The sequence below is a fragment of the Lontra canadensis genome, unplaced genomic scaffold (assembly GCF_010015895.1).
Source record: "Lontra canadensis isolate GAN:19392208 unplaced genomic scaffold, GSC_riverotter_1.0 scaffold4, whole genome shotgun sequence".
Lineage (NCBI taxonomy): Eukaryota > Metazoa > Chordata > Mammalia > Carnivora > Mustelidae > Lontra > Lontra canadensis.
Window position 1 is genome coordinate 49,194,462 of NW_022630998.1, and position 27,546 is coordinate 49,222,007.

Genomic DNA, 27,546 nt, shown 5'->3' on the forward strand with positions numbered 1-27,546 from the left:
TATATATATATATATATATATACACACACACACACATACATACATACTCAGAAAAATGTCTGACACAGTGACTTTTCAACCAGGAATTAATTGATATCATACTTGGTTTTTTAAACAGTGAAAATAAATGCATAATCATGGGAAAAATAATTAATTGAATCTCTATTGCCTGAATATCTGCTCTGAGTATTTTGTTATAACTTTAAATGGTATAATTAAATGAGATTGCATATTCATTTAGTTAGTACAATAAAGACATTATGAGTCAAACCATATAAGTCGAAATTCTAGCTTTACTTATATTAGCTGCGTAATTGTGGTCAATTTACTGAAGTTCTCTAAGCATTTATTTTCTCATCAGTAAATCCTAAGTCAGTGATTGGTTCCCAGAATGTATTCAACAAGTGGTAGTTACTGTAAATGCTGTAATTTTATTATTATTACTATTAGCCAGTTGGTGAACAAATATTTTCTGTGCGCCTTCTATATGGCCTGCAATAAGGTAGGGGTTGGAGATCAAGAGATGAGTAAAATGTGACTGCTGGCATCAAGGAATTCACAGTCAAGGGGAGAAGAAATCATGAATAATTTTGTGCAAGTGAAAGGCTATGACTGAAGCAACTTCAAATACATATACTATACATGTACTACCTATGGGAAGCTTCCTGCTGAGCTTTGAAGAACATAGAGTTATGCCTATAGTTAGGGAATGGTCACTTGAGCCCAGGGGACCAGCAGGAGTAAGGCATGGAAACATGGAATGCCTGTCAGATCAGGAGACTTCAGACAGTAAAGGACAAAGAGTTAAAAATGTATGGACCAACCAAATAGGAGGCTGCAGGAGAAGATTAGGGCAGTAGTATGAAGATTATTAGAAGCCAGTGTTCATGGTGGACTTTATTCTATAGGACAAGGGAAAATCATCAATCATGTCTGTACAGAGAAGCAAGTATGTATCTTAGAATGACAATGTTGGGAGCAGTAAAGAGAACAGACTGAAAAAGGGACACATGGATAGCCCAGTCCGTTAAGCATCCGATTCTTGATTTTGGCTCAGGTCTTGATCTCAGGATTGTGAGATCAGGCCCCATATCCACCCCATGCAGAACCTGCTTAAAATTCTCTTCTTCTTCCTCTACTCTTCCCCTCATCCCCTTACCAAAAAAAAAAAAAAAAGAAAGAAATGAAATGAAATGGAAACAGACGGAAAAACAGAGAACAGAGGCAGCACCATACTAATAGGAGGCTGTTATCCGTCAAGTACATGCTAAAGATAATGCAGCTCTGAACTCAGGTTGTTGCTGTGGCCAGTGAAGATGAGGGGATGGAGCCACAGCTCTTTCCAGAGACCAACTTGAGAAGAATTGGCAGTTGATTAACTTGAGGAGTGATGAGAAAAGACAGGAAATCTTTAGTCATATATACAGATGTTCATCACAGCACATGTATATATCCATCAAAGATGGAAAACAACCCCAGATGCTAAATAATATATGAATTCTATTTAGGTATAAAAAATCCTATAACAAAAAGGTTTTTAAGTGATTTATTAGAAAAGTTTAGTCATGTAAAAATACTTCTACTTTAAAGAATACATGATAAAGTGCTAAATGGGCATTAAGCACACATTTAACACATTTTAATCACATATAACAGATTAAGACATTTCTTAGCTGTTGACTAGTAATAAGCAAAGGCAGATAGCTTTACTATATTACATAGAAGCTAGTGACAAAAATGCAAGTATTTCTCAGGTCTCAGTTGTCTGCCTCTCCCCACCTGGAAAAGGTACCAATGAGAGGCTGTGTAATGATATTTCAGTATTAGGGAGCCACAGTGAAGAATTAACCGTATTTTCAAATAACAATATCCCTGGATAGGACAGTACTGTGTCTGTTGGTACTGAGCTTGTGACACCTGTGGCAGGGCTGTTCCATTATCCTCCCAGTGATCAGCAAAACTACCAGCAAAGATAGGATCTGAGTGTCACCCAAGTTCCCTGCAGCCAGTATCCCTTCCTCACTGCCCTGAGTTTGAAAAGGACAGTATTTCCCAAAGCCACCTGACCACATCACCAGAGGATGGTGGAAAACAAACGTCAAAGCACGAATTTCCAGACAGTCCACAACAGAGTCTTTGGAATAAGGCTCACGACCTTTATTATTAATGAGTGCTCCCAGGTGGACCATTGGACCAGCCAAATTTGGGGTTATAATGGAATACTGACTGATGCGGGTAAGAGTGCCCACATACAACATTGTCATGGGGTTGCTCATAATTTGCTGTAAAATCACTGTCTTTCTGGAAAGTGTGTTAGTGACACCCACACCCCCATGTAACAATGCAGTCTAGGATAAATAAGATACTATGTGTCAAGTGCTGTGTGATTAGGAAGAAAAGACAAGGTGATATTATTATCAGTGCAAACCACGTCGTCACGGTCGTCATCACTGGGCTGTCATCGCTGTTATCTCTCAAAATATATACAAGATTTTAATAGTTCAGCTTGCTCTTCTAGAAGAAAATGAAGGATTAAGTCCATGTTTGTGTATGCGGGTGGGAGCAGGTTTGGGAAATGTTATGTTTAGTAACTGTATCCTTTTTGTCTTCTTAGACACAGTACCAAGTTTCCTTTAAAAAAAAAAAAAAAGAAAGAAAGAAAGAACAAAAGCTGCATTCTTAAGTCGCTCCCTTTACCCACGAAGTGCTTCCCACCCATGTATGCCTTAGAGAATATTTTAGGCCTACTCAGAAACGCATTACTGTGGTGGGGCAAAGTAATGAAAATTCCTTTGAGTCTAACTTCCTAAATTTTACTGGTTAAACACTGAATTGTTTGAGTCTGTGAATCAATGGGGAGCTTGCTTCTAGCAGCCTTCTTTCACCATCTCAGAAAATGTTTTTTAAAAATCCATTGGATACATCATGACTACTAATATTAATAAAAGGTAACATTTTCTGACATTTAATATGTACTAAAGACTCTACATGCATAATCTCCTTTAATCTTATGAGAATCTGATAAATAGCTACAAATGACAAAGTATAGGTTATAGCTGACTCAAAGCATGTCCTTAAGGTTTCTCTTCTTAAGATTTATTGACATGTGCACAAAAAAAACCCACACAATCTATTGTCATCTGCCTCTCCCCTAGGAGAGTTATTCCCTGGGAATTTCTTTTCTTCTTCTTCTTTTTTTATTTTTTAAGGGAGAGCAGAAAATGAATTTATATGGTCCTTTTACTGAATGGGTATGAGTGGAGAGTAGGGCAAGAGGATGGCTAAGGTCTATGGATACAGGGAAACCTTTGGGAAACCTGAAGAAGTGACATAAGCTAAGGGAAGGATTCCTGCCGGGGATATAGAATTCCTCGAGTATTCCTTAATTCCCACAGTCCTCTTCCTGACTCCTCTGAAGTTCCTATTTTGGTGAGAGTACCCAGGGCAGGAATTTTCATAGGGAAAATGCTGCATGGACTGTGGGAGAAGTGCCTTAGATGGAGTATGCCAGAAGTTTGGGGGCAGGTGCGCCTGGGTGGCACAGTTGAAGGAAGCATCTGATTGTTGGCTTCAGCTCAGGTCAGGATCTCAGGGTCCTGGGATTGGACCCTACATCGGGCTCCATGCACTGGGCATGGGGTCTGCTTGGGGTTCTCTCTCCCCCACCCTCTGCCTCTCCCACTGTCTAAGATAAACAAATAAATCTCTAAAAAAAATTTAAATAGAATGTTGGGAGCAAGACAGTGCTTGGTGAGGCGCCTGGGTGGCTCGGTGGGTTAAAGCCTCTGCCTTTGGCTTGGGTCATGATCCCAGGGTCCTGGGATTGAGTCCCGCGTTGGGCTCTCTGCTCTGCGGGGAGCCTGCTTCCCTTCCTCTCTCTCTGCCTGCCTCTCTGCCTGCTTGTGATCTTTCTGTCAAATGAATAGCTGAAATCTTAAAAAAAAAAAAAAAAAAAAAAAGACAGTGCTTGGAAGTCGGCACTCCCCTTGCTTCTAGGACCACTCACTATTAACCCCTGAAATAGCAGTTTCTACAGAGTGATGAGATTTGTGATCTCTTTCTTTTAGATTCAGTGTAGGCTCTTCATACCCATTATCATTTTCTTGGCTTCTTTTTCTAGCCATGAAATTCCTTAGCTCCCTCTTCCCCCAGATGCGCTTCCTCTAGATATTTCTAATGATTAAATATCCAGTGCTTTTTAGTGTATTATCTCTCCTTTTTGCGTGGTTCTTACCCAGCACAGTGGGCACTCTGGAAGTACTAGTAGTTCTCTGTATTTTCACGCCCGGTAACACAGATGGGTGCTTATTCTTTCTTCTTTCTGATATGTTTCCAATATTTGCATGCTGCACAGTGAGCTGTCCACGTGGAGAACCTCATTTCTGTGTGCCCTCCTGGCTTTGCTCTTTCCCTCTCTGTTTCTGAGATGTGAAAGACTGTGTAGGCTTTGAGGACCCAGTCAGGCATAAAATATGTCCACTGAGCTTTAGAATCACCCTCCTAGAGGTTCTCAGAACTGAAAAAGATAAAATGTGCCCTGTTGATTGATGAAGAGCATTCAGTTGAAAGAAAACAGAGGGCTTATAAATGAGTCAGTAGCTAAACAAGGGAGGAAGAAATGAGTCAGGATGAGAGGTCTTTTCTCTAGAGAACCAGGAATCTGTCTATGTTGTTATTTAGCTCAGACTAGAAAGGGTCTGGAGACCCAGTGCATGAACTTCGGGAAAACTTTGCAGCACGAGAAGGTAGAGGACAGAGTAGTAAAAGAAGAAATGTTGCCCACGTCAGTAGGGAAGGGAACAGAAAAAGGCCCTGGAACTGAGAGCTGGAAGGTGAGGGGCAGACGTGGGCTTCTGAGATGCCTCACGTCCGTGACTATGCGCCTGGGCTCTTTAACTAGAATTCTTCACCTAGAAATAGACCTAGGTTTTCTCTTCCAGCTGGTTTTTATTTCGGAAAAAATTCCAAACTGTTTTAAGTTTTGTTTGCTCATTTGATATACAAGTCAGAACCTGGAGGAGAGAAAGTGGGAGGTTGGGGTTTCATGGCTGGCTCTCCTGCTCACCCACTTTGTGATCTTAGACAACTTACTCTATACTCTGAGTCTTTTCTGTTAAAATGTGGTGAATAACTATAATAATACCTTCCTGATTTTGAGGATTACAAAAGGTAATGTGTGTAGAAAATTTGGCACAGTGTCTGGCAATAATGAATGTTAGCCTCTGCTGAGAAGGTAGGCAGAGAATGCCTTACGTATTGAAAAGCACTATAAGACTATCCATAGACACTATTACGCTATTCACGTTGATCCTCTCCCTCTGTCTGCTGCTCCCTCTGTTTGTGTTTCTCTCTTTCTCTCAAATAAATTGATAAAATTTTTAAAAAGGGAAAGAGAGGGAAGAAATGGTTTTATAGGTAATTCATTTCATAGACTTTATTAGGAAAAAGCCACCTGATTGGTTTACTGTCATGCTTCACTTTTGACCAGAAATATTATTTCTAATATGACTACCAACCCTAGTCAGTAAATAGCATGTCAGAATAGCCTGGACCAGGATAATTCTAGAAATGAATCCATTCCAAGGGATAAGACATTTTTGAGGCATTTGAAAGAAATACGGCATGGACTCCGAAGGGAGGCATTCCCAAGACAGTGTCCTTGAACTGTAGAGTGATGGCAGCATACAGAATAAACATATAGATATGTTTTTCCAGGGGACACTTTGAAAGAGTTAGCTTCATCTGAAATCTTGTCCATTTGTGACGGGAAAGCAATGATCTTTAGAAGTCTTCTTGCCTCTTCAGTCATACCTTGCAGTCTGTCTTTCTAAAGATCTTCCCAAGCCTGTTCCATTCACTGGAGACTGCTCAAAGTCCTGGAGACAAAGGAGAGGCTGGTGTGTCCCAGCCCACTGGCTTAGAGAGGGAACCAAGCCCTCATCATTTCAACAGAAAGGGCAGCAGAGAAAATCAACATGACGTTTTGGCACACAGTATTTCTGAGTCTATCACATTATCGCTGGGAATTTAACCATGCTTCAGCATCCTCTTCTTTGAGGATTCATACAATTCTCTCCTAGGCTGGCTTCTCCCTCCCCTTAGATGATGGTGTATCAGCAGTGATCCTTTGGTTGCAGGGTAAAAACCAACTCTGCTAACTTACATAAAATAAAAACTAGTAAAATGAAATTCAGTCTACTTAAGTAAAATAGAATTTTGGAATAATTTCCAATTCCTGGAGTATTAGTGGGGAGGATGGTGGATCAGGGTTAAAGGAAACAATTCATCTTCAGAGTGCTAGAGAGGCACAAATAGAGGGAAATTCTCATGGCAGGAGCAACGCAGTGAGCCTCCTGCAACTGTTTTTAGTTTCTTTGTTCATCTGTGTCATGTAAAATGCCAGGAGGGAGTCTCATTGGTCGAGTTTGGATCTCGGGTCTTGGCTACAGGAGAACAGGGCTTCTGGCTGTTCTTCCAGACTATGTATTATACTGTAGTACTAAGAGCATAAATTATGAGGCCAGATTATGTGGATTTATATCTCAGGTATGCTGCTTACAGATATTTCTCCTCAAACACTTCATTTAACCCTTCAGAGATTCAAGAGCCTCGTTTTTGAAGTGGGCATAGTAATAGTAATTATCTCATAAGGAGCTCATGAAATTTGAGATGATATTTATAAAAACCCCAGCACGATGCATTGCACATAGGAAGCACTTGGTCATTATGGGCTATGCTGCTATTAAAATTATCAGTGGAGACACCAAATAATTTTTTGAAGTGAAGTAAGGTACCATTAAAAAAGGGAAATAAATATTGGTATTTCAAAAATTATTATTGATTATAGATAAGAAAGTTGGCCCAACACACTTTACTTTGCTAATATATTTCTCAGCAAGCTGCTCTTTACGATGTTAAGGTTCTAGAAATGTGGATGGCATCTGTTCTTTAATGTATCCCTGAGAAAAGTGATTTGACTGCCTGATCATTTGATTGACACACATTGATTGATACTTCCTTTGTGCTTAATTCTGCATAGAGTCACATAATCTGTGGCTCCTGGTTGCTTACCAGGAATGAAAGTGAGGAATAATTTTCATTGCTATAATCTTTAATAGTAATCTAAATGGACTGTGGTCTAATAAGTCAGCACCTAGTTAAGTTTACTTTAAGGGATACAGAATAATAGAGAGGGTTTGTTATTAAGCCTCTCAACTTTCTAAGAAAAACATGTAAGTAGAGCCCCAGTACATGGATTAATTGGGTTTCCGAGTTTATTTGAAGGTTGTTTGAACCTTAATTATGGATAATCACACAGTGACATTCATCAGAGTCCCTCTTAGAAACAGCCTATACCCCATCCCAGAAAAGTAAAGGTTTCCAAGGAGAAAAAAAATCTGAAGGAGAACTTGAATTCTACTAGAAAAGGCATTTTGTCATGGACAGGCCCGAGGAGTACGCAAGAATTACCTGAGGCCTCTGAGCCCTCTGTGAGGAAGTAATGGGGTAAAAGAACGCAGAACAACATCTGGCCCATGACTCAGTTTGGAAGGAAAGGGACAATAAGGAAACATCCACAGAAATCTTAAGAGAGTTCTTTGAGTATGAAACTGTTGTGAAAAATAAAAAAAAATAAAAGAAAAAAAAGAAAAAAAAAAGAAAAGGCATTTTAGTCCATCAGAGGCATGAAATGGACTCAAATCTCTGAAGACAAATGGAAGCTCACTGTAGAGCACTACACAGAGCACTCATTTGGAATGCCCGTGTTATGCTGAGGAGGAGAGCACAGTACCAGGCCATGGGGAGCTAGACTGAGGCCACACATTGTGACAGAACCAGTCAGATAGAACCTCACTGCCCTCACAGGTACTGCCTACACAGCCACTAAGGCATGAATCTCTTGACTAGATGCTTCCACATGACCGCCACACTCTGACAGTGCTTCTGAAGCCAACCCACTCTAGCCTCTGTGTCTAAACCTACCATCTTCTGTCCTAACCCCCAACTCCAGACCTGACTAACTGGCCCAAAACCCAACCTCAACATGCCATATACTCAACACTAGGAAGGCATTTTGACTGGATACTGAAAGTAGAAGACCTTTAGGGTTACTTTTTTTTTTTTGAAAGGTGTGTATCTTTTTCTGGGGGAAGAGCTTGGCACGGTGGAGGCTGGGGTGGGGGAAAGGGACAGCGCGTGGCTCTGGATTTATTCCGTCAATACAGAGAAGCCTGGCTATGCCACTTGTTAGCCATTTCACTTTAAGCAACTTACTTGTCATCTATACAATGTGGATCAATAACCAACCTATCTCAGAGAATTATTGTTAGGATTAAATGAAATGAATATGCACCAAGCCTAGTATTTGGCACAGAGTGGGGACTAAAAAAGAAATTCTAATTCTTGAATAAAACTTTTTTTTTCTTGAGTGTACAGTGAGTTTCAGAGGTAAATGAATCATCTTTACAATTAGAAGCTTGACATAAAGAAGAAGGAAGTAAACAACCAAATTTCTCTTTAAATTATTTTCCTTTGCTAACTTGTCTTCTTTTGTCTGTGTTCATACAAACTAGTTATGCCTGCAAAAATGTTTCCATGGCCAGTTCTTTTCTACATGTTTAAATTCCTAATTGTGCACACAATCTTAGTCACTATATTTTCATGTGCAAGCAATTAAGACTCATTTAACAGCCCTCCCTCTGGAAGGTTTTGTTCTCCATCTGCCATAAATCAGATTCCTTAGGAACATGTTTGATTTTGAAACAATGTGAAAGTACTGTTCATTTTGTTCAAATTTCATTTATGTACCATTTTTTAAAGTGATGTAAATGGACAGCCACAAAAAGCTCAGCAGCTGGTCAAAACAAGACATCAAAGAAACCATTGAAATGGGGCAAAAAATTAAAAAAAAAAAAACTAATATGCTGGGACAAAGCAAAATAAAAACCATAGTCTGATAAAACATTCCTCAGACACATTTTGCTCATGTTTACTTTACAGCAGATTTAAAATATGGGAAAATGGGAAAGTACCGCTCTTCCCAGTCTGGAGCTCACAGGATTGTATGTGAGGAAAAACAGTGAAAGAAGCCAGAAGGAGGAAGACAGAAAAAGATTAGATTTCTAAGTGTTTGTGGAGAGACTTGGTACTCAGCTACACATTTAAATAATAATAAGACTCAAACTGATTTGTACCACACTTTTGTTCATTTAAAAACCATTAGTAAGTATTGTTCTCCCTCACCACAGGTGAAGTCCATTTTAGTATGTTCAGTGAGCATCTTTGGATTATCCAAAAAAGAAGCTAATGCTTGGTCAAATTAAGAGGGAAAAATAAGTACCCCTGGGGCTAATAATACATTATATGTTAATAAAAAATAAATTTTTTTTTAAAAAGAGGGAAAAATAATTATTAGGTTCTACGCTTATTTTAGCAGTACATATCCTAAAATTGGAATGATACAGAGAAGATTAGCATGGCCTCTGCCTGAGAATGACATGAAAATTTGTAAAGCATTCCATATTTTTTTAAAGAAAAAAGGATTATTAAGTTCTCAACATAAATGCCTGTGAACTGGCACCTAAAATTCAACAAAAAATTTTTTTTAAAGTTTTTTTTTTTCTTAAACATTTTTGAAATTAAATGTCACAGTTTGGAGAAGTCACCCACAGAAAATCGTTTCCTCTGCCTAAACGAACGTCCCATTGTTTGGGGACTTGAAATAAATCACCCACATAGCTAATGCAGTAAGTCCCCATTTATATATCAATAGAAATGTTTGCCTACCAGCTTCCTAAGGCTTTATAAGCTGAATTGTTTTGATACCGTTTGATGAAAGGTTCTTTATAAAAGTTCAAAGTATTGTTGTTCATTTGGACAGTCACACCTGCACATTTAAAATGCCTTTGTGCAATGTGTAGCCCAATCTGCTTTCACATCAAACCTTCAAAGAAGGGTAGATTCATAAGTGTGACAGATCCCCTTAGGTGTTTCCCTACAAAGAAAAAGTAAAACGAAGAGAACCACTCCCACCCCACCATCTTTGTCTCTTTGAGCCTGAGTATCAAATGGCACCTCTAAAAAGAGAAGCAGAGAAAACGTTAGTACTTCTGTGCTAGAGATCTAACGCAAGATACGGAAGGTCTTCTGGAAGAAGTGGCACCTAAGAATTATCAAATAGTTGTTAAGTAAACAGAAAGGGGAATTGGAAATGGAGGGAGACACACTTAAAGGGCAGCTAAGCTCAGAAATCACTGACGTATGATGTCTGCCGCTAAAGGAGTTTGTTCCATTTTAGGGTGTAATTAAGAGTCACATGAATGTTGCCCTAGGCATTTAGGGTAGTGGTTCACAGACTTGTAGGTTCACTAGAATCACCTAGGGATCTTTTTAAAATTCCAAAGAATGAAAGAAGAAGATATAAAAGGTTCAGAGACCAGTTAGAGCACAATAACGATGTCCAAGAATACAGTCAAATAAAGTCCCTATCCTAGCAAGATAGCTAGATTGCAGAAATATGGAGCAGGAGATTGTTGTAAATGATAAAAGAACAGATGTGTGGGGTTTAGTAACTGCTAATCATGATTTTGAGTGGATGTAGAATGGCTCTGACAGTATATGAATTATTATGATCCTTGCTATTATATATAGCATATATAGGATTATGTATTGGATCAATATAGTTTGATACTTGAATTCCAGTTTGGAATTTAAGGCTGGTTTATCTCAGTGCATGGATTACTTACATTTCATTTAGAAGAAAATGATCCATATGTCAAATATTCTAGGAAACCAAAGTTCATAATCTTAATCATTTGGAATGAAAATCTTTGAAAGGTATTATGCTCATTCATAACCGCTTAAAGGCACGCACTGAATGTAAGGAAATTATTTTTAGTGGCTCTGGTCATGACTATATACATCTGTTCTTCTATACTTCCTTGACATTCACAGAGGCATTTTAGAGCTAATGATTATGGACTTTTCCCCCAACATTTAGGAGCCCCAAATGTTGCTGCATTTTAACTTCTCATTTCCTGCACTCAATGATTACCTCCTAACGTTCTTAGTGAACCTGGCATTACTGGCCTCTCTGATCTGCTGCTTCTTTCACCTTGACAAACCAGAGTCCTAGCCATTGCACTGAGTCTGAATGAGAACAAATGAACTCAAAATAAAAGCGGGGTTGGGACCAGTCCATCTCTAAGGTAGAGCTTTAGAATATTTAATGCATATAACAAATAAGAGGTTTTTTTGTTTGTTTGTTTCTTCAATTTTACTATAGTTTAAACACAATGTTACATTAGTTTCAGGTGTACAACATAGTGATTCAACTTCTCTGTATGTTATGCTATGCTCACCACAAGTGTAGCTCCCATCTGCCGCCATACAACGCTATTACAATACCGTTGACTATATTTCCTATACTGTGCCTTTCATCCCTGTGACTTGTTCATCCCATAACTGGAAGCCTGTGCCTCCACTCTTCACCCATTTCACCCATTCCCTCAACCCTGTTCCCTCTGGTAGCCATCAGAATCAGCCACCTGATTCTGCTTTTGAACAAATAAGCTTTTAAATGCATTTGTTGACTGTTCTGGGGCTCTTTGTGTCTGGTACTGAACTGTAGTAGTACATGGACAATTAATTTCTGGGTGAATAGATTATTATTAAACTATAAGAGCTAATAAAATTAATATTAACTTATCATCAAGCAATCAACAAAAACATGTTTAATTCTGTACTCTGGGTTTCAGGGAAATGGGAATGAATAAGATGCAGTCCTACTTCCAAGAAATTAGCAAGATATAATTGTTCATATGAAAAAGACACCAAGAATCTTAGATACTCTCTAGGATTGTGTCACAGACAACAAGTGTCTTAAGAATTCAGGAAGTAAAGATCACATTCAGATAAGCAATGATACACCTTGAATGCTTTTCAAATGTTAGAATAGTTAAATGTCCCTCCTGGCCAGACTTTTGTAATGGGTGTGTTAATGAATGATCACTACCTAGCGACAGAGTTTTAGGATTGCTTCGAGCACCCCAGCGAATTAGCCCTTTTTAGGAATATTTGCTATTACAAAAGAAAGATAATCACTTGTGATTTATTTATTTTTTGAGAGTGAAAGAGCACAGGTGGCAGGGAGGAGAGAGAGAGAATCTCAAGCAGACACCCCACTGAACACAGAGCCCAATGTAAGACTCAATCCTACAACCCCAAGATCATGACCTGCACCAAAATCAAGAGGTGGATGCCTAACCAACTGAGCCACCCAGGTGCTCCTCACTTGTGATTTATTAACTTTCCGTCATCCTGCATGGGGCCCTGAACTTGTGAAAGTTGTAGAAAGAGCAATAACCCTAGGGTGTGGGGACCAGAGCTATAATCCCTCCTCTGTCACTAGCTCCCTGTTGAACCTTGAGTCAGTAATTTAAGCTGGTTTTCCATCTATAAAATGAGGATATTAGATTAGATGATATTTAAATATCCAACCAGCTGTTTTCTTTTTTATTTTTTAAAAATGCATACTTCTGATGAATTGCCTTCCTATAATTATATTTTCTATATAATTATATTTCCCTAAGATGTGAATAAAAGATACACTAAGTCAGTGTCTGAATTCCACTTTTCCCAATATAGGTCCTGTAGAGAATATCCGGGATACCCACCATTTACTATTTTGAATTTTCAACAAAGAGTTAAAAGAAAATTCTGGCTTCCCTGGCTAGTCATCCTCTCCAGTTGGCAGAAGTCTTTGTGTGGACTTGATGGTTGCCTAGAGCAACAAAATATTAGGGACAGAAACACGTTCAGGGACTTGATTGTATAAGTGACTCAGAGCTGAGAGACCTTTCCCAGCTTGAACGGCGCCCATACTTAGCGAGAGTGGGTATTTGTCTATGCCTGTCTGCACCACTCCGCTGACTGGGAGGTGCCTGTTATTTTGCTTACAAAATACAGAAGCCAACCTCAAAACCTGCAGAGAAGGGTTAACTGGTCAGAAGGCAATCTTCATTCAGCACGTCTTACACATGAGAGATCGTTAGGACTAGTAAATATAAACAAGATGAAGAGGCCGATTGTGGGCTTTGAAGAGCACATACCAAGAACATTATGAGAACTCAATAAAAACTCAACGTAAGAGCTACTCTTCAAAGCCAATTATCCCTTTCGAGTTAGGACAACCCACTGGAAGAGCTGTTCACAAAAATCAGTACCCTTGTCCTTCTCTTTGTTGAAGCCAGACATCTCTAAATATGCTGTGAGTAAAAATGTGAAGTTAAAAAAAAAAAAGTTTTTCTATTCCTAAATTCCTTAAATCCTCAGGTCATCCCCTCCCTGTGCCATGAGTCTGGCTCTGTAATACCAATTAGTCCAGCTTGTTAAGGAAGTTATTAGCACCCGGGAATCATGTCTGTAGGTTCTAGTCAGTGTTGCCTGCAGCATGAAGTGGAGAGATAAGTATTAGCCAAAGCTCATTACCTGAAGTCCACCAGGTTTCATCTTACTTCTGTGTTTGCTTGTGTTATTTTTATACCCAGTACACATTTTTCCCACTTGGACATGAACAAGATCATTATGATAATAACAGCAATCATATACTTTCACTTTTTATCCTGATGGAATATTTATTGTGTGTCTTCATGATCAGAAACAGGCCCTCTCAGTTTTGACATTATGGATTGTAATGACTATTCTTTTGGCGTGATTGGAAACATAGTCCTCAACTTACACAGTTTACATAGTAACTCTTATCCGCATAACCATAGCAGCTGTTTGGAAACATGGCTTTGGATCACTTGTTTGCAAATGTCTTTTTCCGTACAATCCTGGATGGAGTGGAATCCATATACGTTACTTGACATGTGAAACACATGTGACCCTGGCAGATGATTCCTCTGACCTTGAAAACTCCAGCTGCTTAGTCACTTTAAAAACAAGTCAATGCACGTGATTTACTAGGCTTGGGCTTAGACCATTTTATGCCCACCGATGGGAATTCTGACCCTTCAGGGAAGGAAAAAAAAAATGTGTAAGACAGTGGAAATGTGTCATGCTGGGTGTTAATGTGGTCATTAATTTTAGTACATTTCTTTACAAAAAGTGCAGAGACGACTGCTTGCCGTCACAGGAAAAAAAGGCAATAACGTCCCTGAGGCTTCCTTTTATTTTTTAAAAATTTCATGAAGAAATCCAAGTTTTAGCTTTTGTTTTCTCTCCTTTCAACTGAAGAGCAGTCTGTAATCTCCTAGAAAGACCAAAGCTTCTTTGCTTATTGTAAAATTCTCTGCTTGGCGTTAGGTGGTAGAGAGTTCACATTCTCTTCCAAGGCAGCCTTCCAAGTGTTCCCGTCACTCTGTGTACACATTGTTATAGCTGGACTTTGGTTCAGCTGGAATGAAAGAGACCTGAAAAGTAATGCTTTAATCAAGATAGAAGTTTATTTCTCTTTCCTATAAAAGAGACATACAAGTGGGCAGTCCAGGGCTGGTGCGGCTGCTCCAATGTCGTTAGGGACCTATGATTTTTTTTTTTTTTCCAACAATTCTTCCGCCATATAGGCTTTGCCTGAGTGATCCAAGATAACATCGAGAGAGCTCTAGCCATCACATCTAAATTGCCAGCAGTAGGACAGAGGAAGAGAGGAAGAATAGCACATCCCTTCCCTTTGGAAGAGAATTCCCAGAAACCCCACATAATGCTTCTATTTATATCTCCTTTGGCTCACTTAGACACCTGCCACATCTAGGTGCAAAGGACAGTGGGAAATAGAATATGTTGTCTGGCAATCCCCTAATTAGGGGATTTCAGTCTCCTTTCCTCTCCTTCTTGCCTGTCCAGGCTCGCTCTCAAATTCCGTGCCATCCTGATCTCCTTACACCTCACAGGAAAGACCCAGCGCTGTCAGTTTCAGGATCTGCCTGTACCGTTTCCTTATATAAACCTGGCGGGAAAAAATCCCACATGACTTGAAGCTGAAATTCAAGTAAAGTCAAGGTTCTCCCCTCTGCTGGACCCTCAGTGCCACCTGACACCTTATTTTTGCTCTGTGCCCTCTCTCACTTCCCTTAGTGCTTATTCTGAACTTCCTTCCCTTTGTCAACCTTCCTGACCCTGCAGCTGCTCTGGACCCCCTTGCAGCAAGTGGCTTTACTTGTGCCTAATGAAGAAACTCACTGTGAGGATATGAACTTCCTCGGGTCTGTGTCCTCTCATTGACACCCATACCCATCCTTCTCTCCCTTCTGGCCTCAGCAGGTGATGTGTCCCTTCCCTTTCCCTCCCTTCCCTTCCTAAGTCATTTTCTACATCTTTGTCCTTGGCGCTCTTTTCTCAGTCCTTCTAGGACCTTGCTCTGTCTTTTTCCTTTCTTTTTCTCACATTTGTGATCTCTCCTTTTCTTCTGCCTCTTTCCCTATTCATGTGTCTTAGTCTTAAAAACAACACAGTACAAAACAAAACAATAGCAAAGACCAGTGACAGACCCCCTGCTGATCCCTTAACTCATTCTTTTTTCCCTTCTTGGCCAAGCTGCTCCCCCTCCTCACCTCTCAGGCACCACCCAAGCCGCAGCAGGCAGACTTTCTCACATGCCTCTGCTCCCACCGCCTTCACCACGGTGTCCAAGGAGCTCCTTTTTGCCTCCTCTGCCTTGAACTGAGAGACCTTCCTCTGAAACCCTCTCCTTATTCACTTACTCAGTAAGCCTTTATTCAACACAGATTTACTAGGAACCATTCTCTCCCAAGTGATTTTACTCTCTTCTTGCTGCTCCAAATATTCTTTCTCACACTTTCTCTTTTTCATCATCTGTCTTCCTCCCCTCCTCAAACAGGAGTATTCGAATTCTGGCTGATTGCTTTTCTCATTCTGTGCACTTTCTAGATGCTTTCATGTACCTCTGTAGCTTTACTTCCCAAACTCTGGTGACTCCCCAAACTCTGTCTCTGCTCAGGCCTCCTCCCTGATTTCAGACTCGGGCAAAAGCCCAGTGCCTGATGACATTCCACTGCTTACATACAGGATGTGTGGGGCGCCTGGGTGGCTCAGTCTAGTGAAGCATCTTGATTTTGGCTCAGGTCATGGTCTCAGAGTCCTGGGATTGAGCCCTGTGTTGAGTTTGCTGCTCAGTGAGTCGTCTGCCTGAGATTCTCTCCCTCTTCCTCTGCTCCTCTTCTTGCTCGTGCTCTTTCTCTCTCTCAAATAAATAAATCTTTAAGACGAATAAATAAATAAATACAACATGTTTCAAAACTGAATTCATAGTTCTTTTCAAATCTGTTCTTCCTGTATCAATTAGAAGCACTTTTAGCCAAACTGGAAACTTGGACATCATACACCTCTCCATCAGATAAATAATTATTGTTTTATTTTATTTTCTAAATATTTGTCATGGGGCACCTGGGTGGCTCAGTGGGTTAAACCTCTGCCTTCGGCTCAGGTCATGATCTCCAGGTCCTGGGTTTGAGCCCCGCATCAGGCTCTCTGCTCAATGGGGAGCCTGCTTCCCCCTCCCCCTGCCTGCCTCTCTGCCTACTTGTGAGCTCTGTCAAATAAATAAATAAAAATCTTAAAAATAAATAAATAAATAAATAAATAAATAAATATTTGTCAAATCTGTGCTCTCCTCTCCACCCCGCTGATCCTTCTCCAGTTCAGGTACCCCTCAGCTATCCCCAGATTACTGTAGTAGTCCCTGAAATAGTACTTTGAATCTGTCAATTGCATTTAGCATTTTATTAAAAAAAAATAGAATAGATATTGATTAGAGAGAATTAAATAGATAGCAATAGAATATAAAGCAGCATCTATAGTATCAAGGATAAGTATCATTTTATGATATTGTTAATACACACACACACGCGCTCACACACACACACATACACACCAACATTCATAGCCATTTTACCATGAAAATGTATATCTTGCTATGTATCAAAAATGTTGAGAACCACTTTCTTAAATAGTCTCTCTTTGATGTACTCCCTTTGGCTGTGCCTTCTGCAGTGCAACCAAATTGATATAGTTGAAAAATTAGTCTGAAAATGGCACTGCCCTGCTTAAAACCCTTCTGGACCTCCCGTCAGCCACCAGATAAAATCTTATCTCCTCAGTGGTGATACATAGGACCCACCTGACTCTTCCAGCAACAAATTTCTTCCACCCATAGATGCCATGTGTCAAGGCTCTCTGCATTTGCTTGTTCTCTTCTCTCCATCTAGAACTCACTTTCCTCTCTTAATTGTCTGACTCACTTCACCTCATTCTTTGGGTAAGGTGACACGTGAATCCAAGCACTGTCCTCTTCCCCAGGCTGGGTCAGGACCTTCTCTGTGTTACCATAACCTGTATACCTATCTCCGGCATAACTCTCGTGAAATTTTTTAAAGCTTTATTTATTTATTTGAGGGGGGGAGGGGCCATGGGAAAGGGAGAGAATCTCAAGCAGACTCCCCACCGAGCATGGGGAGTACTCCATCTCATGACTGAGATCATGACCTGAGCTGAAATCAAGAATCAGACATTTAACCAACTGAGCTGCCCAGGTGTCCCTCTAGTAAAATTGTTCTAAAAATTAGTTTATGTCTCTTTATTCCCAAACAGCCTGCCCCATAATATGTCAGTTCTTTTGTTGTGCCTTCACAGTGCAGGGTATGGTGCTAGAACACCATCATGATCGACTTGTGTGTCCCATAGTCCTGGAGTCAGGAGGTCCTTATACTTCTCTTCTCGGAATGTCTTAAATGGCTACTAAGTAGAATCTGAAGCCAAACATAAGGCAGTAGAAGCCAATGTTGCAAACTGTGTCTCCGACTCAAGAAGGAAAGTGGAATCAAGCTTCCTCTTAAGCCCTTTGACAGAAGGGAATAACTTGAAAGAAAGAAAGGTTGGATGATGTCCATATTGTCATACCTCTGCGTCAGAATGAGGAAAATGTGAGAAGCAGTGCCAGTACTGACCAATATTTCATGTAAGTCCCATGGTCCTCCAAAAGGGCATGTTTATATGAAGAAGATAAAACTCCTTTCGGTTTATTCTGAATGGCGTTTAAGAGTAGCCTTACTCATGGTCAGTGAAGGTAAGCCAGCTGCGGGTCTGTGAGCACACCATTTTATCCAGCTCTGTGGAAGTACTAGGGAAGCATGTCTGTGATTGACAAGTACTCAACTCCATGCCAAGTGCACTTTGGAGCATTCGTGTGATGAGCGTATAGAGTTTCTCCCTTCTGATCTGGGCTATGGCTTCATTTCTCCTCCCTATTGTAAGAATAGATCTCTCATATCTTTATCATACTTCACCTACAGCTCCACTTTTCTTCCTTTCCTTGAGAGGGTAAGAAAAACTCCACAGTGCATTCCTTTTATGCTTTGGGTATTGTGTTGTTTTATGGTCTTGTGCTTAGAGCTACCTCAGTACTCAACACTGGCCCTGGACCATGAGACTAATGAGAAAAGCAAAATGACTTCAAGTAAAAGGAAGTGGTTCATGTTGTGGAGAGAAACTTGGAAAGATACACCTCTAAGAACACTCGGTGCTCTGTTCTCCCTACAGGCTACAGTTGGGTCCGCACATTTCAAAATAACCAGTCAATTCATTCGGTTCCATCAAATAGCTCGTCAATACAGTAAGGAGGAAGGGAAAATAAATGGGTTTTTTGGATGACTGGTTTAACATCATGTAACCTTGATCTTACTCATTTCCGAGGAATAATTTCAACTCTCTCTCTTTTAAAAAAAAAAATGTATTTATGTGACAGAGGGAGAGAACACAAGCAGGGAGAGTGGCAGGCAGGGGGAGAGGGAGAAGCAGGCTCCCTGCTGAGCAGGGAGCCCGGTCCAGGACTCGATCCCAGGACCCTGGGATCATGACCTGAGCCAAAGGCAGATGCTTAAAGGACTGAGCCACCCAGGTGCCCCAGAATAATTTCAACTCTTAAAGAAATACAACCTACTGCAGGTTAGTTTAATACAAAAATACATTTAAATAGGTATTCATATTCACCATGTACCTGTTTTTCCCAAGTGTCATGAAATCAGGTAAAAATAAGAGAGTGGGCATAGAAACTTGGAACATAATATGGAAAAAGAAAGGTTAAAATTATTAGGAGAAATTCACTTCTTTTTTTGTTCTCCTGTCCAAATCTCTCTCCTTCCGGCTTCCTCCATTTTGTTCTTTCCTTCACCTTTCTGTTCCTCTCTCTTTTAACCTCACTCATAGTAGCACCACTTAGCACTTAGCAAAGCCCTGTGCTAAGACAACACACGTGATCGTACTGGATTCTCACAACCTTGTGAGGTAGGATTGTTACACCATTTACAGAAGAACAAGTTGAAGCTCATAGTCATTATTTCCCATAGTTATTATTCCAAAGTTATACAGCTGGATTCCAACCCTGGCAGTTACGGTTCAGATTCTACACCAAGAACACAACCCTCTGTTGCATCGCTCTCATTTCATTTTCACTTTTATTTCTTCCATATTCTGTTTTCATGTTCTCCCCTGCAGTCTCCTGCACTTCTTTCATTATATTCTCTACATTGTTTTTTCCTACTCTCTCCTCTGCCTCCTTCCCTTATGTCTCTGTGCTCTCCTGTATCTTATCTAATATTGGTTTCCTTACCCTCCATACCCAGTTAATTCCAAGCTCCCAGAACCCATCCCCTTCTCCCCTCATGATACCTCCTTGTTTCTCCTGGTAGAATCTCCCAGCCTGAGACTCTGCCCCTCTGTCATTCTTGGCAGCTGCCTTCCCAACATCTGTGTGTGAGATAGGAGTGGGGTGTGGTTTAATGCTCAAGACAGAGCAAGCATATATTCAAGAACAGCTTGGGCCACTCTGCTCTCATATGCAGGGAGTGCCATTCGTGATCCTAAAGTGATTATGGAAGGGAATTTCATTGCTGCCAGAGATGTCCCAAGTTAGGTTTCTATTGAGCTCCAGATGGCCTCTAGTGACTCGAAAAAGAAGATGCGTCTTGCTATGATCCCTACCAGGAAGTGAGCACCAAGAAGCAAGTAGAAACCAACTCAAGGACTATGAGATCCAAGATGAGTAGAATTCCTTTGTATAGTTGTAATAAATGTGAGGGGTACACTATGATGTTGTACTTCGGAAAAAGTTATATCTTGCTTAAGTGACCATATTTTCAAACAGCCAGTAAAAGACAGAAGAGTTTCATTTCCTTGAATCAAGCCTATTAGGTAACTTTTCCTGGAACCACTCTTAAGAGTTCCAAGAAAGAACTCCAGATTCCCAGGCTATTGGCAAAAAGTGGGTGTCTTGACACAGTACTTCACAAAGGTCCCACATTAGCATATAGTAGCATTCCCATCAGATTGGCTTAGTTATCAGAAATAACTGGATCGCAATAAATGTCATTCTTACAAGGATTAGGGTGTAACAGTTTGGAGGAATCAGTACAGTTCTAGAGAGTTACAATCTCTTTTGCTCGTAGGAAATAGGGTATTTTTCTTGAGACTTTGCTACTTTTTGTTTGTTTGCCTATCTGATGTTTTCTTTTTCTGGACCCACTTATTCTGTTCTTCGTGTTCTCTGTGTGTTCATTGTCCCCACCTTCATATGGCTTGCCATAGCTTTTCTAACTCTGACTTGACTTCAGACCACCTATAGATGGATTTGTTTCCTACTTTTCCTGACACCAGTTACCTTGTTTGCAATGTCTCATTGGCAGTTACAGGTAAATAGAAACTACAGATTTGTAAGTAAATTAGACAATTTTTTATTCTAGGCACATATGAAATAAGCCACTGTTACTCTTGATCCCATGAATTGCTTGCTTTGGGTTAGATCTCCAGGCCTGGTATATTTAACATTTTAGACAATATTCTCTTAACAAGTAATTTTTTTATTAACATATAATGTATTATTTGTTTCAAGGGTACAGGTCTGTCAGTCATCAGTCTTACACAATTCACAACGCTCACCATAGCACGTACACTCCCTAGTGTCCATCCCCCAGCCACCCCACCCCTCCCACCTCCTCTCTGCTCTAGCAATACTCAGTTTGTTCCTGAGATTAAGAGACTCCTATGGTTTATCTTCCTTTCTGGTGTCTTCTCGTTTCATTTTTCCTCCCTTCCCCTATGATCCTCTGTTTTGTTTCTCGAATTCCTCATATCAGTGAGATTATATGATAATTGTCTTTCTATGATTTACTTATTGTGCTTAACATAATACCTTTAATTCCATCCATGTCATTGTAAATGGCAACATTTCATTTTTTTTTTGATGGTTACATAATAGTCCATTATATATCTATATATACCACATCTTCTTTATCCATTCATCTGACATCTAGGCTCTTTCCATAGTTTGGCTATTGCGGACATTGCTGCTATAAACATGAGGGTGCACGTGCCCCTTCAGATCACTACGTTTGTATCTTTAGGGTAAATACCAGTAGTGCAATTGCTGGGTCATAGGGTAGCTCTATTTTCAACTTTTTGAGGAAACTCCGTGCTGTTTTCCAGAGTGGCTGCACCAGCTTGCATTCCCACCAACAGTGTAGGAGGGTTCCCCTTCTCTCTCTGCATCCTCGCCAACACCTGTCATTTCCTGACTTGTTAATTTTAGCCATTCTGGCTGTGTAAGGTGGTATCTCACTGTGGTTTTGATTTTTATTTCCCTGATGCCAAGTGATATGGAGCACTTTTTCATGTGTCTGTTGGCCATCTGGATGTCTTCCTTGCAGAAATGTCTGTTTATGTCTTCTTCTCATTTCTTGATTATATTATTTTTTCTTTGGGTGTTGAGTTTGATAAGTTCTTTATAGATTTTGGATACTAGCCCTTCATCTGACATGTCATTTGCAAATATCTTCTCTCATCTGTCAGCTGTCTTTTGGTTTTGACTTTCCTTTCCTGTGCAAAAGTTTTTTTATCTTGATGAAGTCCCAGTAGTTCATTTTTGCCCTTGCTTCCCTTGCCTTTGGTGATGTGTCTCGAAGAAGCTGCTGCGGCTGAGGTTGAAGAGGTTGCTGCCTGTTTTCTCCTCAAGGATTTTGATGGATTCCTGTCTCACATTTAAGTCTTTTATCCATTTTGAGTCTATTTTGTATGTGGTATAAGGAAGTGGTCCAGTTTCGTTCTTCTGCATGTGGCTGTCCAATTTTCCCACACCATTTGTTGAAGAAACTTTTTTCCCATTGGACATTCTTACCTGCTTTGTCAAAGCAGGTAAGTTGACCACAGAGTTGAGGATCCATTTCTGGGCTCTCTATTCTAAAAGTTTTTTGAGAGTCTCCAGGTTCCAGACTTAAGCAGGGATCTTGAGTTACAAAGATGACTGAAAGCAGCATTATCCTTGTCCTGAGTCCCTCTAATCTGGGATCCAGGAGAAAGGAGATATACATTAATCAGATAATCATAGTACAGAGTATAAAATTCCAAACTGAAGCATGTGATATGAAGGAAAAACTCTGAGAGAGGCAGCCAGAAGAAGCCCAGCCTGCCCATACCGCTGGAATCTCCTGCAAAAATAAATAATCATGCCTAGCTGACTGGATGTTCTGAGAAGAATCCAGAGGCCTGTAAGCCAATCAACCAGAATAAGCAAGTTTATGTCAAAGCCTTTTCTTCCTTTGTTGTACTCAGTTTGCCATGACTCTGTGGCAGAACTTGATAGGCAGGATCAGTTTCTTTGCTGTTCTCCCACCCAGAAAATGTGTCTTTCTTTGAAAGACCGACCCTGGCTCTTCTTCCTCCTCTTCCTTCACCAGCACAACTGTAGCATCTTCCTCCCAGATCTAAGGCCCTGAATTTGGACCTCCCAAGTGGCGGGACTCTAGACTAATCCATTAAGTCTGCTAGATTTTCAAAACACTCATTCACATTTGGATGCCTGGGGCCTCTCATGCAACCCTGGATGAGCTCATTTCTGTGCCTGCATTTTAAACCCTTAGAGTCAGGATTTCACCAGAAGACTTTCAAGTAATTGCTTAGATGGCACAATAGAGATATCCAGGTTGAAACAGAAATGATGTACTAATGAGTCTTCTGTTTTTTGCAAGGCCCAACAATGGGGAACCTCCCTTTCGGACAACTTTGCCAAGCCACCGTGAGTTGTGGTTACACTTGGTCGCACATCTATTGACAAGAAAAATTTAAGGAAGGTAGGAAGAGAGGCAGTTTATTCTTGTCTTTCAGTAAACCTGCACAACCACAGAGAATCCTCCCTAGGAACTAACACAAGAGTTTTAAGGACCATTTTCTTTCAGACTCTGAAATTCTGCTGAATCTCTATCCCAGTATCTCTCAAAGTTTCACAGCCTCTCTTTGTCTCTAGGCTGTAGCTTGTGCCTGCAATTCCTATTCCAAGGTTCTCCTGTGGTATTTTTAATAGTGTTGTTTGAAGCTGCAGCCAGCTTCCCCATGGTTTGGGAGTTAAATGGAATACAGTGATGTGGTGTGCTGTAATAGTTCTTGGAGGAATGTCAGGACAAATTAAAATCCAAATAAGATAGCACCTGAAAGAATCTGGCCCTTAGTGAAAGAACTTAACATTATGGAAGGGTGTTGATCCCTAATTCTTGTTGTTTCTGTTGACCCCTATATGCTTGAGAGGAAGTGTTTACTATTGACCAAACTGAGTTTGACACCAGTTTTGGAATCGAATGCAAAGTGTGCACTCGGATTCACTGTTGTTTGCCCATCTACTTTGCCCATGTTTGTTTTTCTGTCTAGTTAAGCATGAGTATGTGTGATAGTTTAAGAGAAAAGGGTACTCTTGAAGAAAGGGGGGAGGGGAATAATTAACACCTTTGCTCAAAGCACCAAATTCTATGAGCTGATGATTGCCAAGTTTGGGCAATGATTAGTACCATTGCTACCAGAATGGGTCTGGCATCTCTTACACATAATCCCGAAGCCCAGGCCCACACTGAGCAAAAGCATTATAGGATTCCACAGTCTAATACTGGTCAGCTTTTCCTTGGAACAATAAACATTATCGGTGTATTTGAACCATATGAGGATTAGAGCAATGGAAATATTTTTCCTGCTATTTAAAACAAATCCAAATTTTTAAAAATTGTACATATAACATACTATATATATATATATATTTGGTTACAGATCATATATATATATATATATATATGATCTGTATTTGGTTTTAGTAAATGGCTTTATTTCCAGTGAATATTTAGAGGCCCACTGAGTTCCTATCATCTGTGGAGTTCCTTTTAAAAGTCTTCATTGGTGATAGATTTATTCTGGGGAGAATAGGTTATATATAAAATACGATTAATACCCAATTAAAGTAATAACACACAACTTGTATTGAGTGCTTGTTATGCCAGGAGCTGGGCTAAGATTTCTGCTTGCCTTGTTATTTCTTCCTCCCCATATTCTGTGAGGAACAGGTCTGTCATTGTCATTTCCATGGGACAGAGGAGACCACAGGAGCTTAGAGCAGAGGAGTGACTTGAAGGCTTAGATAATATTTAAGGAGTTATGGTGAGAAGAAAAAGCCTCCTTCAGTTCAACTGAAAAATCTTAGTGTTTCTTTTTTTTTTTTTTTTTAATAAGATTTTATTTATTTACTTGACAGAGAGATCACAGGTAGGCAGGGAGGCAGGCAGAGTGTAGGAGGGGAAGCAGGCTTCCTGCTGAGCAGAGAGCCCGATGTGGGGCTCAATCCCAGGACCATGACCTGAGCCGAAGGCAGTGGCTTATCCCACTGAGCCACCCAGGCACCTAATCTTAGTGTTTCTTTCCCACTTTTAAAATATTTTTTTCCTCTGCTCTCAACTGAAATAAGGTCACCCAGCCTATATGTTATAGAAGCAGGACTCTGAAGTCACTGACACTAAAGTAAGTCAGCAATTCGGGAAAAGGCGTATTTTTTTCTAATCGAGTTTACTTCCAATAATGACATGACTAAATCACCAAGATTACTGGCCTGAGTACCAAATCATTCCTGTACTGAGAAAAACAGGAAATAACTCAGATATAAATGATGAAAGTGGCTGCTGACTTAGGAAGACATTTGAAAATCCCCTCATACTGATAAATCACACCCTGGAGCCTACTATAATTTAGTGTGGGTGATATTCATAACTGTTCCTCTAACTTGAAGGATTTTAGAAATAGTCGAATGGGAAGGTCAAGAAAACACTATTCAAATTATAGATTTTATGGGGAAAAATAATTACCATATCTCTTTGGACATGGTTGGAAAGAAGCAAAAATTCTGGCAAAAGAACAAATGATGTGACATGTAGTTATTAAGTTAAAACCCTTTTGAGTTTACCATGGAAATGTCTTAAAATCTGATTTAGGATCTTGGAGACAAAAACAAGACCTTAAGAAATTCTAAATGCCATTTATTTAGACAAGTGTTAAAAGAGTAGAGATTTAAACAGTTTCACAACTTGTGGTTTTCAGGGGTCAAAGTCAAGATGACTCTGTAGATGACTCACACTGCCCAACTCACTGAAAAATATAGGCAGCTTTGACAAGTGGTGAATTTTATCAATTTTATCCCAAACGATCCATCTTAAGAATGACTTGAGAGTTTAGGCAATATTTTTTAAGTTTCTTTCTGGTCAGTTGAAAGCTCTTAATAGGTATTTTTTTTCTACTTTTCAGAGTACCTCTCTCTGCTCTCAACTGTACCATAAGAATGTATTTTTTGTTGTTGTATGGTAAGGAATATCTGAGGGGCTCCTGGGTGGCTCAGTTGTTAAGGGTCTGCCTTCTGCTCAGGTAATGATTCCAGACCCTGAATGGGCCCCCTGCTCAGCAGGAAGCCTGTTTCTCCCTCTCCCACTCCCCCTGCTTGTGTTTCCTCTCTTGATGTGTCTCTCTCTATCAAATAAATAAATAAAATCTTAAAAAAAAAAAAAGGAATATTTGAAATAGGAGTTGCAGAGGCACTCCATTTTTCAAACTGGCCTAGTACTGCCGTGTACCCGTGTACCCTTTAACTGTTAACGTTATGGCCAGAGGTGTGAATCAAGGGGAGTATAAGTCTAGCTTATATATATTCTTTTCAATATTTCTATTTATTTTATCAAGATATATTTTTTACTGAGGAAATAAAGTCCTAGGCAATTGTTTTCTGCAGTGTTTCTGTAGAGCTCCTTATCCAGTTATCAAGCTCGGTCTTGCTGCTCTGCTCCTGCCCGAGACAGAGTCTGAATAAGAAGAAACTCTCCAAATCCAATTTGGAAATAAAAAAATCAAAACTCTTTCAACAATTTGCACTGGGCCACGTCATGTGATTTGGAAGAGAGTGAGTCAGACTGTTTCCATTTCTTGATGAAATAACTATCTCATTTACCGACTTTAAGGAAATGACCCTCTTCAGTGGCTTTGAAAGTGTTACATTTCTATCCTAAGCTACTATTAGTGATTACTGCTCATACGTAGGACTTTATTTACAACTGAGAAAATTTTTATATTTATTTTTTATTATTTTTTAAAAGATTTATTATTTTTTTAAGATTTTATTTATTTGACAGAGATCACAAGTAGGCCGAAAAGCAGGCAGAGAGAGAGGGGGAAGCAGGGTCCCTGCCGAGCAGAGAGCCCAAAGCAGGGCTTGATCCCAGGACCCTGGGATCGTGACCTGAGCCGAAGGCAGAGGCTTTAACCCACTGAGCCACCCAGGCGCCCCAAGAATATTTTTAATAAATAGTAAATTCTCATGCTCAAAATTCAAAGGGTTCCAAAAATCAAAATGTGAACAGTTTCTTTTGTGTTAGGTAAACACATTTCATGCATATACAAGCAAGATATGAATTTTCTATCCACCTTTTAAAAATATAATAGGAAATGTTTAATCTTATTAGGTTAATATTTTGAAAGGTATCAATAGGTAAAGAAAGCTTCCTGTGGTTTCTTTAGTATTTTTTTAAATAAGAACAGGATTTAATTTTTCAAAACCTATTAATCTTGTCTTTAAAGACATATTTAAAATTTTTCTTATGTGTTTGTAAATATATTTATGCCCATTGGAAACAATGCATAATTTGCCTGAACATGGAATTATATAAATGAAATCAGCAGTTTTTAATTAGGACTTGATAATATTAGGTACAGGATATCTCTTATGGCAATCAGGCATGCTTTGACCCTTTGACTCTGGTATAGTGTTTTTCTTGTTTTCAGTAGATTTCTTATATCTCTAGTAAGGACCTGCCCATTCTTGGTAGGTGAATGGAAAATTGCATCTAAAATTCATTCATTGAAAATCTGATTTTTTTATAAAATCCTACAGGGAAGATAGACGTACATTTTTTGTAAACCAAGCTGGTCAGAAAATCTCATAGGATTCTTTTTCAACATCTCTGTTGAGCAGAGGTGAAAGTAGCTTCCCCATGACTTCTGTCTGTATGCACACAATTCCAGAGAAGCACTAAGAAAGAGAAGAAGCATGAGAAAGTAGGAAGAACATGAGATTTGGAGTCTCTCACACCTCTCTAATTTATTTGCCTGGTGAATTCAGGAAAATCGCTGGGCCTCCATGAGTCTCATTTCTATCATCTGTCACACAGAATGGTGATAATACTATGT

General features: G+C 39.8%; 1 protein-coding gene and 1 non-coding gene across 9 annotated transcripts in view; both read left to right on the forward strand.

Moving 5' to 3' along the window:
• Window positions 1–27,546, forward strand: part of PDE4D (phosphodiesterase 4D) — a 1,277,424-nt gene that overhangs the window by 1,090,504 nt on the left and 159,374 nt on the right. The gene's annotated exons all lie outside the window — the stretch shown is intronic.
• LOC116864018 lies at window positions 9,425–9,527 on the forward strand. Its single transcript, XR_004381908.1, has one exon. It is a non-coding gene; the product is annotated as a U6 spliceosomal RNA (small nuclear RNA).